This window comes from Coenobita brevimanus, chromosome 114, assembly GCF_032717465.1.
Source record: "Coenobita brevimanus isolate Jiangsu-jjx chromosome 114, ASM3271746v2, whole genome shotgun sequence".
In the NCBI taxonomy this organism is placed as follows: domain Eukaryota; kingdom Metazoa; phylum Arthropoda; class Malacostraca; order Decapoda; family Coenobitidae; genus Coenobita; species Coenobita brevimanus.
Genome location: NC_137067.1, coordinates 4,356,404 through 4,370,338, shown reverse-complemented (window position 1 = coordinate 4,370,338; position 13,935 = coordinate 4,356,404). Strand labels below are relative to the sequence as shown.

Below are 13,935 nucleotides of genomic sequence, written 5' to 3'. Positions count from 1 at the left end.
CTTCTGTTTCCGTACTTGCCAGACAAAATAGTGTTAATTATAGCTATCAATCTCCCTTTAAGACAATCTACCTCTCTTGTGTTTAACTGTCTAAAAGAGATACATATACAAAGCTCAGAGCAGGAAGGAAATAATGAGAGGTGACTGATCATTTTTTTTTTACGTTTATACCAACCTTTCTCAATCTGTCAGTCCTAATTAAGCATCTGATTCTTTTTCCTCTCCCAGATTATTCCAGTTTCATTCCCACCATTCACCTGTCCCAAATATAATGACTTTTGAGTTCTCCTGGCCAGCTTCTCCCTTAGTATTCTGCCGCTGCCTGCCTCTGTGTTTGTGTCCTTATCTAACTTGCGTCCCTCATAACCTCTCTCGCCCACGCATGTCCTCCTCTTCTCTTCTCTTCTCATCTCTTCTCTTCTCTTCTCTTCTCATCTCTCCTCTTCTCTTCTCCTCTCTTCTCTCTTCCCTTCTCTTCTCTTCCATCATGTCCTTCCTCTCTCCCTGTCCCACTGATACTCGTCTTTTTTACTCCCCCTCCATCCCGGATCTTCATATTTGTCCTCCATGTTTCACCGTTATATACTTGTTTCATGCCTTTCCTTCCTGCTCTCCATCATCACTATCTCTACGGCCCTCATCGATCTTAACATCTATCCTTCCTTACGCCTTCCATTCTTATTTACGTCCACCTAACGCTCTGGTCCGATTATCCGTTTTATGTCATTTTGCACGTCATTTCTGTGAACTCTGTACTCAAGGAACACCCACCTTCATACATAGTCACCGGGATGCCTCAATATCTTCGAGGGCAAAAGAGTTGATGGACCCCTCATTCGTTCTGCAGTTAGTGAATGGAAGTAGTGAGTGGCCTGTATGGGATTCAATTCTCTGGGTTAATCAGCAATCTCTAACCATAACCTCGACATGACCAGATCCAGGCCTCTATAACCACTGCCGACACTGACCAATGACCAATGTGACGCGGCAGAAATATGTAAAAATCACAGGAATTATATGCACAAAACCTCACACTGACGAGGAAAATCAAAGTCACATCCCAAGGTATATTTCATTTACATCGTCATTTCTTCTTTGACACCCCTCATCTTCTGTCTTCCTCACCAAGTTCATCGTATTCTTCCATTATCTTTTCCAATCTCTCCCTTCCTTTGCCACCTGTTCGTAATGTCTTTCCAGCAGTTTCTCCTCTCTGGCTGCAGCTGACTTCATCATCCTTCTTAGCTATTCTCATCAGATGCCTCTGTCACCTGTCCCTCCTTGTCCCTATTACTCATTGCAGTCACACCTCACTGCCACCTGTTGTCGTCAGCGCCATTCACCTGATCTCCCACACCTGCCGTCTCTCTTGTCCTTCTCACCTGCCCTCTCACTCTTGTCCGTCTCACCTGCCCTTTCACTCTTGTCCTCACCTGCCCTTCCACTCTCTTCTTCTTACCTGCCCTCTCACTCTTTTGTCCTTCTCACCTGCCCTCTCACTCTTTTGTCCTTTTCACCTGCCCTTTCACTCTTATTCTTCTCATCTCTGCTATTCCTATAATTTGTTCCTCCTCTTTAGTTGTTAGCAATAATTTTTCAGTCGAGTCTTGTTTACACACACACACACACACACACACACACACACACACACACACACACACACACACACACACACACACACACACACACACACACACACACACACACACACACACACACACACACACACACACACACACACACACACACACACACACACACACACACACACACACACACACACACACACACACACACACACACACACACACACACACACACACACACACACACACACACACACACACACACACACACACACACACACACACACACACACACACACACACACACACACACACATCTAGCCGGTACCTCCCATCTTTACCGTTCTTGCTTATCCTTCCTTGCCCCCATGAAGTCACCTACCTCTCAAACCTGTGCCAAGCCCCCCAAGGCAGTTAGGTGTGTGTGTGTGTGTGTGTGTGTGTGTGTGTGTGTGTGTGTCGGGGTGGGGGTTTTTTGTGTGTGTGTGTGTGTGTGTGTGTGTGTGTGTGTGTGTGTGTGTGTGTGTGTGTGTGTCGGGTGGGGGTTGTATGTGTGTGTGTGTGTGTGTGTGTGTGTGTGTGTGTGTGTGTGTCTCGGGGTGGGGGTTGTATGTGTGTGTGTGTGTGTGTGTGTGTGTGTGTGTGTGTGTGTCGGGGTGGGGGTTGTATGTGTGAGTGTTGTGTATGTGTGTGTGTGTCGGGGTGGGGGTTGTATGTGTGAGTGTTGTGTGTGTGTGTGTGTGTGTGTGTGTGTGTGTGTGTGTGTGTGTGTGTGTGTGTGTGTGTGTGTGTGTGTGTCGGGGTGGGGGTTGTATGTGTGTGTTGTGTCTGTCTGGCTGGCTGTCTGTCTGAACCGTAGGGGGCAACAGCTGTCAGCCAGTGTGGGAGGTGGAGAGTCAAACCGCATTGGAAATTACATGATTACTCGAAGATATTAAGTAATAGCTTGTGCCTCCTCTGCTGTCACATACCTTGCCTAAAACTCTTTGTGACTGCAAACCTAATATATCATACATTCTAAGTAATCCATAGCAATAGAAACAGTAAAGACCTAATTCTCCTAACGATTTGGCCTATTAGAATGTTAGGAAGCATTAGGAGAAACACACTGAGGTAGTTTTTTTTTTTTTTTTTTTTTTATGCGAGGAAGAAGGAACCAAAGGCCATGAGCCCGCAGTAACAGTTCCCTCCAAGAGAAAAACAAAATACAATAGAGAGCCAAATTCAAGATCCGATCATTTTGAGATGCCTGGACACACTACGTTTGAAAGACTGGAGATCATAGGCAGGAGGAAATACAGACAGAGGGAGACAGTTCCAGAGCTGACCTGTTGCATAAATGAAAGACTGGGAGTAACGGTTAACTCTTGCATTAGAGAGTTGGACAGAAAAGGGATGAGAGTTTGCTGCCAGACGGGTGCTACGCGCCCGTCGTAGAGGTGGAGGAATGCAAGCAGACAGTTCAGAGGAGCAGTGACCATTAAAGTAGCGATAGAAAAGAGATAAAGATGCAACAGTGCGGCGAAGAGACAGAGGTTGAAGGGAGTCAGTAAGAGGAGGAGAGTTAATGAGACGAAAAGCCTTTGACTCCACCCTATTGAGAAGAGCTGTATGTGGGGAGCCTCCCCACACATGAGAGTTGTACTCCACACAGGGGCGGATAAAACCTCTGTATAGAGTCAACAATTGTGCAGGGGTAAAGAAAGAGCGGAGTCGGCTTAGCACACCCAATCTCTTGGAAGCAGATTTTACAAGAGATGTAATATGATCTTTCCAAGATAAGTCCCGAGTAAATGAAACCCCAAGCATGTTCAAGGATGATGCAGGATTAATCTGAATATTATTAAACATTAGTGGGTATACCTGTGGAAGATTTTGTCGGGTTGATAGGTGTAAGAACTGAGTCTTAGATGCATTAAAGACAACCATATTATTTTTACCCCAGTCAGAGATATGAGCCAAGTCAGACATTAGGTGTGCCATAGCCTCATCCCTTGTTTCTTGAAGTAACTGTTGAGATGGGCGTTGCGGGAACCGAATGGAAAGATGAAGGGTGGAGTCATCAGCGTATGAGTGGATAGGGTTAGATGTACAGCTTAGAAGATCATTGATGAATAAAAGGAAGAGAGTTGGTGATAGGACAGAGCCCTGAGGAACACCACTGTTGATAGATCTAGGAGAAGAACGATGGCCGTCTACGACAGCGGCTATAGAACGACCAGAAAGGAAGCTAGCGATGAAGGCACAGATAGAAGGATAGAAACCGTAGGAGGGCAGTTTGGAAATTAAAGATTTATGCCAGACTCGATCGAAAGCCTTTGAGATGTCAAGTGCAATGGCAAAGCTTTCGCCAAAGTCCCGAAAGGAGGATGACCAGGAGTCTGAAAGGTAGGTGAGAAGATCGCCAGTGGAGCGTCCCTGACGGAACCCATACTGACGATCGGAAAGAAGGTTGTGATAGGAAAGATGCCTTAAAATTTTTTTATTAAGAATTGACTCGAAAACTTTTGAAATACAGGACGTTAAAGCAATTGGACGATAGTTGGAGGGTTGGGAGTGGTCACCCTTCTTTGGGACTGGCTGAATGAGAGCAAACTTCCAGCAAGAAGGAAAGGTACAAGTTGACAGACAAAGGCGAAATAGCTTGCCGAGGCAGGGTGTAAGCACAGAAGCACAGTTTTTGAGAACAACAGGAGGGACTCCATCAGGCCCATATGCCTTGTTAGTACTGAGGCCAGTAATGGCAGAAAATACATCAACTGAAGAAATTTTAATGTCAGCCATGAGGAAGTCAGAGGGGGGAAGTGATGGAGGAACAGCACCGGAATCGTCTAAGGTGGAATTGGAGGAGAAAGTCTGTGCGAAGAGATCTGCTTTATCAGTAGAAGAAATAGCTACAGAACCATCAGAGTAGAAAAGAGGAGGGAAGGATGATGAGGTAAAGTTGTTAGAAAGATTTTTGGCAAGGTGCCAGAAGGAGCGAGAAGAATTCGAGTTGGAGAGTTGAGAGCATTTAGTATGGATGAAATTATTTTTAGTAGAGCGAAGAACAGACTTAGCACGATTCCGGGCAGAAACGTAAAGATTATGTGATTCAGGGGTGGGTTGGCTCCGGTACCTTTTGTAGGCCCTCTCCTTGTTGCGGACAGCATTAGAACAAGCGTGATTAAACCAAGGCTTTCTTGCGTTAGTCAAAGGATATGAGAAAGGAATGTATGCTTCCATGCCCGAGAGAATAACCTCCGTAATGCGCAAGGCACACTCAGATGTCTCACGGCCATGGAAGCAATAATCATTCCAGGGAAAATCAAAGAAGTACTGCCTGAGGGCCTCCCAGTTCGCAGCTCCAAAATGCCAGAGACGACGTTTCCCTGGAGGGTCCGCAGGCCGTACTGGAGCGATAGGACAGGTTAAGGTAATAAGGTTGTGATCGGAGGAGCCCAACGGAGAGAAAAGATTAACAGAGTAAGCAGAAGGATTGGTTGTGAGGAAGAGGTCAAGTATGTTGGAGCTCTCTCCAAGGCGGTCAGGGATACGGGTAGGGTGCTGTACAAGCTGCTCTAGGTCATTAAGGATAGAAAAGATGTAGGCTTGTTCACCAGGTGGATCCGTGAAAGGAGAGGAGAGCCAAAGGTGGTGGTGAACATTGAAATCTCCGAGAATGGAGATTTCAGAGAAAGGAGAAATGGACAGAATGTGTTCCATCGTAGAAGTAAGATAGTCGAAGAATTTTTGATAGTCAGTAGAATTAGGGGATAAGTAAACAGCACAGATATATTTAGTCAGAGAATGACAGGAAAGCCGAAGCCAGAGAGTGGAGAATTCAGAAGAATCAAGTTCAGGAACACGAGAGCAAGATAAGTCGTTGCGTATGTATACACAACAGCCACCTTTGGCTTTGAAATGAGTATAGAGAAAGTAGGAGGATACAGAAAAGGGTTTGCTGTCAGTTGCCTCAGACAGCTGAGTCTCCGTTAGAAAAAGAAGGTGAGGTTTAGAGGAGGAGAGGTGGTGCTCAACAGAGCGAAAGTTAGATGAAAGGCCGCGAATGTTGCAGAAATGAAGAAGAAGAGAGTCAGACAGTGGTTCCAGGCACCTCGAGTCGTCACCGGGAGAGGGGCAGATGGCCATGTAGAGAGGATGGAGAGTGAGAGACTGACGAGGAGAGTGTATTTGAGTGAGGTGGAGGGGGAGAGAGGGAGGGGAAGAACCAAGGATGAGATGGAGGGATGGAGTGGAGAGGTATATGAGAGAGGGGGATGTGAACTGGGAGTAGGGCAGTGAAATGGCGGGGGACAGGGTGAGGTGGAGGCGATTTGTTTGTGGCCACCCCGTATAAGGGATTAAGGCGTCTGGCAATAGATAGATAGACAGACTTTTATTCAGCTGAGGAAAAGCCACCGCAGCCAAAATATTAAGCCACCAAGCCCCGGGATGGCTTTTTCAATTTTTTCATTCCATCTTCTGACTTGGCCTCCCCCTCCCTCTCCCCTCTCCACCTCACATACACTCTCCTCGTCAGTCTCTCGCTCACCATCCTCTCCACATGGCCAAACAATGTGTGGGGATAATTCTTCTATTTACACAATTGACGGAACTCTGAAACCAAACAGAATTATTTTTACTTTACCGTTTACAGAACATAAAGTTTGATACGTGTCACTTATAGACAAAATACTACTTATTACTTATTGCTTATTACTTATTACTTATTGCTTATTACTTATTACTTATTGCTTATTACTTATTAATAATTTACGAGTTCCTTGACGCTTAGCATTTGGGGAATATTTATAAAGGATGGTACTAATTTACAGGAAAAATAAGGTGACATAGTTGACTACTTTATATCCTCTCTCTCTCTCTCTCTCTCTCTCTCTCTCTCTCTCTCTCTCTCTCTCTCTCTCGCTTATTTTTCCTACTTACAGATGGTTTTATTCAACTTTAGAGACACTTGTAAAGCAGGAGAGGGTAGTTGCAGGTTCCATGAGCGTTAAATATTGACAAAAAGCATAGTGTTGTGCAGTCACGATATTTTTCACTCTAGTTTAGTTGTGATGTGTTGGGTTGTTGTTGTTGTTGTGGTGGTGGTGGTTGTGGTGGTGGTTGTGGTAGTTGTGGTGGTGGTGGTGGTGGTCCCAAACTCGTCTGAAACGTTAACCCGATTTAGAGAAGGGTAGTGTTGTCATCCTCCTGCAGTCCACTATCCCTTTTTCGACGGACGGAGTAGTAGTTGAGGGACGTTTGTAGAGTCAGACATTTGAGTCACCCAGTTCAATCGGGAACAACACGTGAAGCTCTCAATCTAGGTAAATAAAAGGCATTAACAAACAAGTGGCACACGAATCCATCCATCCATCTATCTATCTATCTATCTATCTGTCTGTCTGTCTATCTGTCTATCTATCTGTCTATCTATCTATCTATCTGTCTATATGTAGCCAGACGCCATAATCCCGTAAGGGGTGGCCGTTTGTATCTGAGTTAGTTGTTTACGGGGAGGGGCACTAACCCTCCGCCAACCCACTTGTTGACACGTAGGGAACACGTATGGGTTGGTTATATGCCTACCACCCAGCGATGTAGATGGTTTCCTGGCTTACAGGAAACCATAATTCTTGTAGCTCAATGTAAAGCCACCTGAAAAAGAAGAGTAATAAAAAGTGACATGAATGATGGGAGCAATAGGAAAAGGGGACAAACACAGAAAAAGAATGATGAAGGTGAAGGAAGAAGTAGGCAGCACTACATCAAGTGAGTGGATGATAGAAGCTGTGCATGATACCCTGATATTACACAGCATACAAGATAGCATGTTTGGTATTCCGTACATGTAGATTTTTTCCCTAGCTAAATAAAGCCATAAATGTCTGATAATTATATACATAGAGAGATCATTATTTTGTAAACTATTAACCAGGTATTACGAGATATATTACGTTTCTTGGCAGGTAGAGAAGTTATCCTTTATTCAAGCGAGGCCACCACTAAGATTAATAAAAGTGTCTGGCATAAGGAAAAATAAAATAGTAAAGATTTCCCATCGTCCTCGGATTAATGGGAATCGCCTTTTGAGTTGTAGACGAAATAAATAAAGTTTTGACTGCCGTGAGTTTTTATAAGCAACGTGAAGGAGTCCATTGTAAGGTGCAACAAAAAAACGTTCTTTATTCCCTGCCTGTTAATAGTTATAGTTTTAATCACCTTTGCTTCTTAGGCTTCCCTTGGCCACAGTAAACACACCTGACGGTAGACGAAATAAAATAGGAGTTTATTCGTAGTCAAATGCTTAATCCTAACACAAAGGGAAGCCACTGAGATTAATAAAACAGTGTGCTAGTAGAATTAATGAAATTGATATCCCCTTCATCCTGACTTCTTTTCATTTTGTTCTCGCTAACGATAGATATTATAGATATTTTTTTAAAGGTTTGACGAAGGGTTTTTTTTCAATTTAGAAGTTTCCCGTCGTACAGATAAGGACCAACAGGGGTTCCATTTGGCCTATTGCCTTCGGAAAGTGTCCTACTCTTAGCAAACTCCTCTCAGTTTAGCAGGAATAAAATCAAAGTCACTAATGATAGATATTTTTTGAAGGTTTGACAAAGTGTTTTTTTCAATTTAGAAGTTTTCCGTCGTAGAAAAGAGGACCAACAAAGATTCAGCTTGACCTATTGCCTTCGAAAAACCTCCTACGCTCAACAAACTCCTCTCAAAATAGCAAGAACAAAATTACAGCCAATGGAGTCTTGGGTTCAAAATTTTCTTCCCCTCGTCAGAAATAGAACCCTTAAGGCGATTACCTTCAGCGTGGAGAGAATAGAGAGAGAGAGACTAACGAGGAGGGTGTATGTGAGTGAGGTGGATAGGGGGTGAAGGAGGGGGAGGCCGAGGATATGATGGAGGGATGGAGTGGAGAGGTATATGAGTGAGGGAGGTGTGAGCTGGGTGGAAGGCAGCGAAGTAGCGAGGCGACATGGAGGCGATTTGTTTATGGCCACCCCTGATGGGATAAAGGCTTTTGGCAATAGCTAGGTTAAAATTGTAAACAAATGAAACTAATATAATGTATGGGTGAAGATGATAGTGTAAACAAGGAATTTTACACACACCTAAAATCCAAAAAAGATTAAAAAAATTAAATGTAACCTTATCCAGTATTCTCACATCTTTTTTACCATAAGCTTTGGATAGGACTGCTTGTTGAATAGATTATCTACACGTTAAAATTACCAAACAAACAGCCAAAAATGAAAATAAGTAAAATAATGATACCAAAATTATTTCTGATAGTAACTGATAGCTCTGAGGCCTTGTTCATCTTAAAGAATAATTCCATCAATCTGAGGACATTATTGTAATTTATCCCTTGATTTAAAGACGGTTTTGTTCACCTTAAGGAGGCTTTTAGGACTTAAGGTAGCTCACATAGCCTTCGTTAGCCCTTTAAGTACTACCTCTCCTTCCTAAAGTGAATGAAAGGAAGAGGGACCTAAAACTGAATGAAAGGGACCTAAAACTGAATGGAAGATAGACCTAAAACTGAATGCAAAAGGGACCTAAAACTGAATGCAAGAGGTACCTAAAACTGAAAGTAAGAGGGACCTAAAACTGAATGCAAGAGGGACCTAAAACTGAATGAAAGTAAGAAGGACCTAAAACTGAATGAAAGAGGGACCTAAAACTGAATGCAAGAGGGACCTAAAACTGAATGCAAGAGGGACCCAAAACTGAATGCAAGAGGGACCCAAAACTGAATGCAAGAGGGACCTAAAACTGAATGCAAGAGGGACCTAAAACTGAATGAAAGTAAGAAGGACCTAAAACTGAATGAAAGTAAGAAGGACCTAAAACTGAATGAAAGTAAGAAGGACCTAAAACTGAATGAAAGTAAGAAGGACCTAAAACTGAATTAAAGTAAGAGGGTCCTAAAACTGAACGCAAGAGGGACCTAAAACTGAGTGTAAGGGGGACCTAAAACTGAATGTAAGAGGGACCTAAAACTGAGTGAAAGTAAGAGGCACCTAAAACTGAAAAAGTAAGAAGGCCCTAAATCTTTCACATCCTCTTGGTGAAAACGATAAATGTGACGAGAATTTGCTTATCGTAAAAAATAATTGGCTACGATACTTATATTTCCCTTGGGTGTAATGTCAAAGGTCAAGGGTTAAGATCAAGGTCAAGGTCACATTCCAAGGTCAACATAAACAACTTTGATCCGACTTACACTTTGTGGTATGGTTTGTGGAGAAGGCAAGGGCGAATGGATTTGGTTTTAAAGACACTATCAGTGGTCGAGGTCAGGGGGCAAGGTCAGGTCAAGGTCACATGGCAAGATCAGCTTTAAAAATTCTGATCCGAATTTGACCACACTTGGTGAAAAGGTTGACGGTAAGGAAATGAGGAAGGAATTCGCCTTTTAGAACTCACTCATAGGTCAAGGTCAGAGGTCAATAATTCTGTGTCTGTGTACTAAATAACAAAAAAATCTTATCTAATTTCTACCAAACTTGCTGGAAGGGTTCAGGGTCAGCCAAGAGGTTAAACTAATATCTGGGGGAAGAATAGTTCAGAGGTCAAGGTCATGAGGTAAGGGTCAAGCAAAAATGAAGTAATTCGTTTCTAGAGCCATTGGTCGAGGGTTAAAGTCAAAGGATAAAGTCCTGTGTGTGTGTGTGTGTGTGTGTGTGTGTGTGTGTGTTGTTTGCGCGCGTATGTATGTATGTATATTTTGTGTTCATTCATGCTTACGATTATCCATTTTAGTTGTAAAGTGTTTCATAAAGTAGTTGTGTGAGTGACCATAAGTAAATGTACAGTCGCGGACATAAATATCGATCCATGTGTGAGCGATAAGTATGAAGAAAGTGAGCGGTGACTTTCGAAACACAGCGATGCGATCTATGGAAACCAACCACCTTTTTTTTTTAGAATATTTGGTTCGATTCATTATTGTTTCAGTAAACTATCTATCTATCCATCTATCGCCAGACGCCATAATCCCGCAAGGGGTGGCCATTTGACCTTGAGTTATTTGTTTTACAGGGAGGGGCACTAACCCTCCACCAACTCACTTGTTGACACGTAGAAAGCACGAATGGATTGGTTATATGGTTACCACCCAGCATTGTAAATGGTTTCTTGGCTTACAGGCAACCATTTGGCTTGTCACTCAATGTAAAGCCACCTGTAAAGGAAAGGAAAGCAATAAGAAGTGACAGGAAAGATGGGAGAAATAGGAAGAGAGGAGGGCAGGCACAGAAATAGAATGATAGAGACTAAGGAAGAAGAAGGAAGCACTACATGAAGTGAGTGGATGATGGTCGCCACCACCTACGATATTATTTTCAACTATACAAGTAAACTGACACAGAACTTTCACATAAGGAGAGTTTATAAATATGGCTTCTATTCAGTACCGCGAAAACTGTGAACATTTGATAGGCAGCTTAAGCTCAGGGAAAATTTACGAATACGGTCCCACATCACAGGTGAGAGGAAAGGTGAGATTGATAATGCAGGTAATAAAAACAGTACCCATATCAGTAGGTGTAGAGGAGACGCTACTCATATCAGGAGTAGGTATAGAAGATGGTACCGTAGCATAGCAAGAGTAGGTATAGGGGTGAGTACCGCTACAAGTCCCCATGGCGCAGTGGATAGCGCGCTGGACTTCTAATCCAGAGGCCGCGGGTTCGAATCCCGCTGGGGATGCATGTTATTTGGCAGTGTTTATGTTGGTGTGGTGGTGGTGACCTAGATAAGCGTAACTCTGGACACCTAACCCTACCACACACCACTGTCAGCTGGCTAGTAATTACATCTTATACCCATCGTCTGGGTATAAATATAGAAAAATAAATCACTTAGTCAAGAACACCACGTCCCATATCAAAATTAATTCAGATACCCACATGCCTAAATTTTCCATACTTCAAGAGTGTGAGGAAGCCTAATTTTTTTTCGGATATTTACAACCACGAGCAAAAATTCTTCCACGCTTCTCTGACAAGGATAGGCGACTCATGAATTATTTTTATATGATAGCGATATAAAACACAGCAAAGCGGACGGGAAGAAAGAATACTCTGTCGCTAAGGAAGGAGTGAGAGATATAGAAGGCAGGGCACAAAATCATCTAGGAAAAGACTGTCGGTGAATTTTTCCTTCTGGCTGTATGTCACCACTCCTTTACCTACAGTTTCCATCAAAAGTGTTCAGGCTCTAAATAAAATAGGCTATTCTCTCTCTCTCTCTCTCTCTCTCTCTCTCTCTCTCTCTCTCTCTCTCTCTCTCTCTCTCTCTCTCTCTCTCTCTCTCTCTCTCTCAGCTTGGTAGAGCAGCCTCGCCCTTCTCTACTTGTCTACCTCCCTTGGCTGTCTCCGCTGTCCCACATTCTCTATCTGCCTTTTTATCTACGGTATCTATCTATCTATCTATCTATTTATCTATATCTATCTCTATCTATCTCTGTCTATCTATCTATCTATCTATCTATCTATCTATCTATTTATCTATCTATCTATCTATATATATATATATTTATTTATATATATATATATATATATATATCTATATCTATATCTATATCTATATCTATATATATATATATCTATATATATATATATATATATATCTATATATATATATATATATATATATATATATATATATCTATCTATATATATCTGTCAGTCAGTCTATCTGTGTATCTAAAGGTCTGTCTCTGTCTGTCTGTCTGTCTGTCGGTTTGTCTGTCTGTTGTTAGCTGGTGGGCGTAGGTATAGCTATAAATAAACTCGCATTACCAGTGGCTTCCCCCACTCTCTCTCTCTCTCTCTCTCTCTCTCTCTCTCTCTCTCTCTCTCTCTCTCTGTGCGCGCGCGCGTGAGCTCATGAGCGCAACAGATTAAAACATCCTGCATAACACCCGGATGAAAAACCAGAAAAAGATGCTGTTTGTGAGTTGGGGCCGATGCTGACGTAAGATTAGGGGAGGAATATTCGTCTGGTTAAGAAGGTCAGTAGCACCTCTTTCATACTTGTTTCCCTCGCCTATTACATTTCCCTATTTCGTTTTCTCTTATATCTGTGTAACAGGCATGAATAACATAAAGGATTAAAATGCACTCAGAGAGCGCTTACCTTCGTCAGTGCCATTGCGTTTAAAACGTATCCGGATCCGCCCCAAAATTTAATCACTTCTTTCTTGGCCCATGGCCCACCCTGCCACAAAATTTCATTAACATTCATTGAGAACTTTTAAGAGATATCGTCTGGGCAAACAGACAGACAGACACACACACAAACAAACATAGGTGAATACATAACATCCTCCAACTTCGTTGGCGGAGGTAAAAATATTAGCGTGCCACATACGGGAATACACTGGAGAGGAGGATGTGCTGGAGCCTCATAAGCCCATTACAATATTACTAATTTCTCCATTGCCTCTTCGTTTGCCGTTCTGTTCTGCATATGGTACCTCAACTCTCTAGCATAATAAGCAATACAGGTCAGTAGTTATTAAAAAGATATGACAAAAAACCGTAAACATTAACAGTATAGCAAAACCTTTAACTGAATATTACGGAATCTTTTTGTCGCAGTAAAATTCGGCTCATCTGAATGTGAAGCCAGCAAACTGATATAAAGCTATCTTCTCCTGCAGTTCCCATCCTCCACGCATAAGATAGAGTTGAGGGACATAACCAAGCAGGAGATCCGGCCAGATATATCGGTACCACCACGTGAAGGCCTCTCTTATCAGGACCGAATATTACGGCAAAAACTATAATGTTGCGGAAGAGATACTAGGAAGTCTTCTAAGGTGACGAAAATACAGACCTCGGTGATTTTATGAGTGTGCCTGTCTTGGGTTTACAGGTGGTGTTGAGTGAGGATTTAGATAAGTGACGAATGGAGTGCAGGTGTTAGCTACCCCCCCCCACCTTCCTTCTCTCTCTCTACACTCACACTCTCTCACTCACTCATAGTATAAGTGAGTCAGGTAGCATCAGTGGTAGTGCAAGGTGAATTAGTGGACCCGCACCCCCTGACAACAACTCTTATAACACATCACACTACCCCCAGGGACGCTCTCATTTACGGTCATCCCTCCCTCACCGCTACACACACACACACACACACACACACACACACACACACACACACACACACACACACACACACACACACACACACACACACACACACACACACACACACACACACACACACACACACACACACACACACACACACACACACACACACACACACACACACACACACACACACACACACACACACACACACACACACACACACACACACACACACACACACA

At 42.9% G+C, this 13,935-nt stretch overlaps 1 non-coding gene across 1 annotated transcript; it reads left to right on the top strand.

Moving 5' to 3' along the window:
• The first annotated feature begins 11,227 nt into the window (after nucleotides 1–11,227).
• Nucleotides 11,228–11,300, top strand: TRNAR-UCU (transfer RNA arginine (anticodon UCU)). The gene has a single exon. It is a non-coding gene; the product is annotated as a tRNA-Arg (tRNA).
• Nucleotides 11,301–13,935: the final 2,635 nt, after the last annotated feature.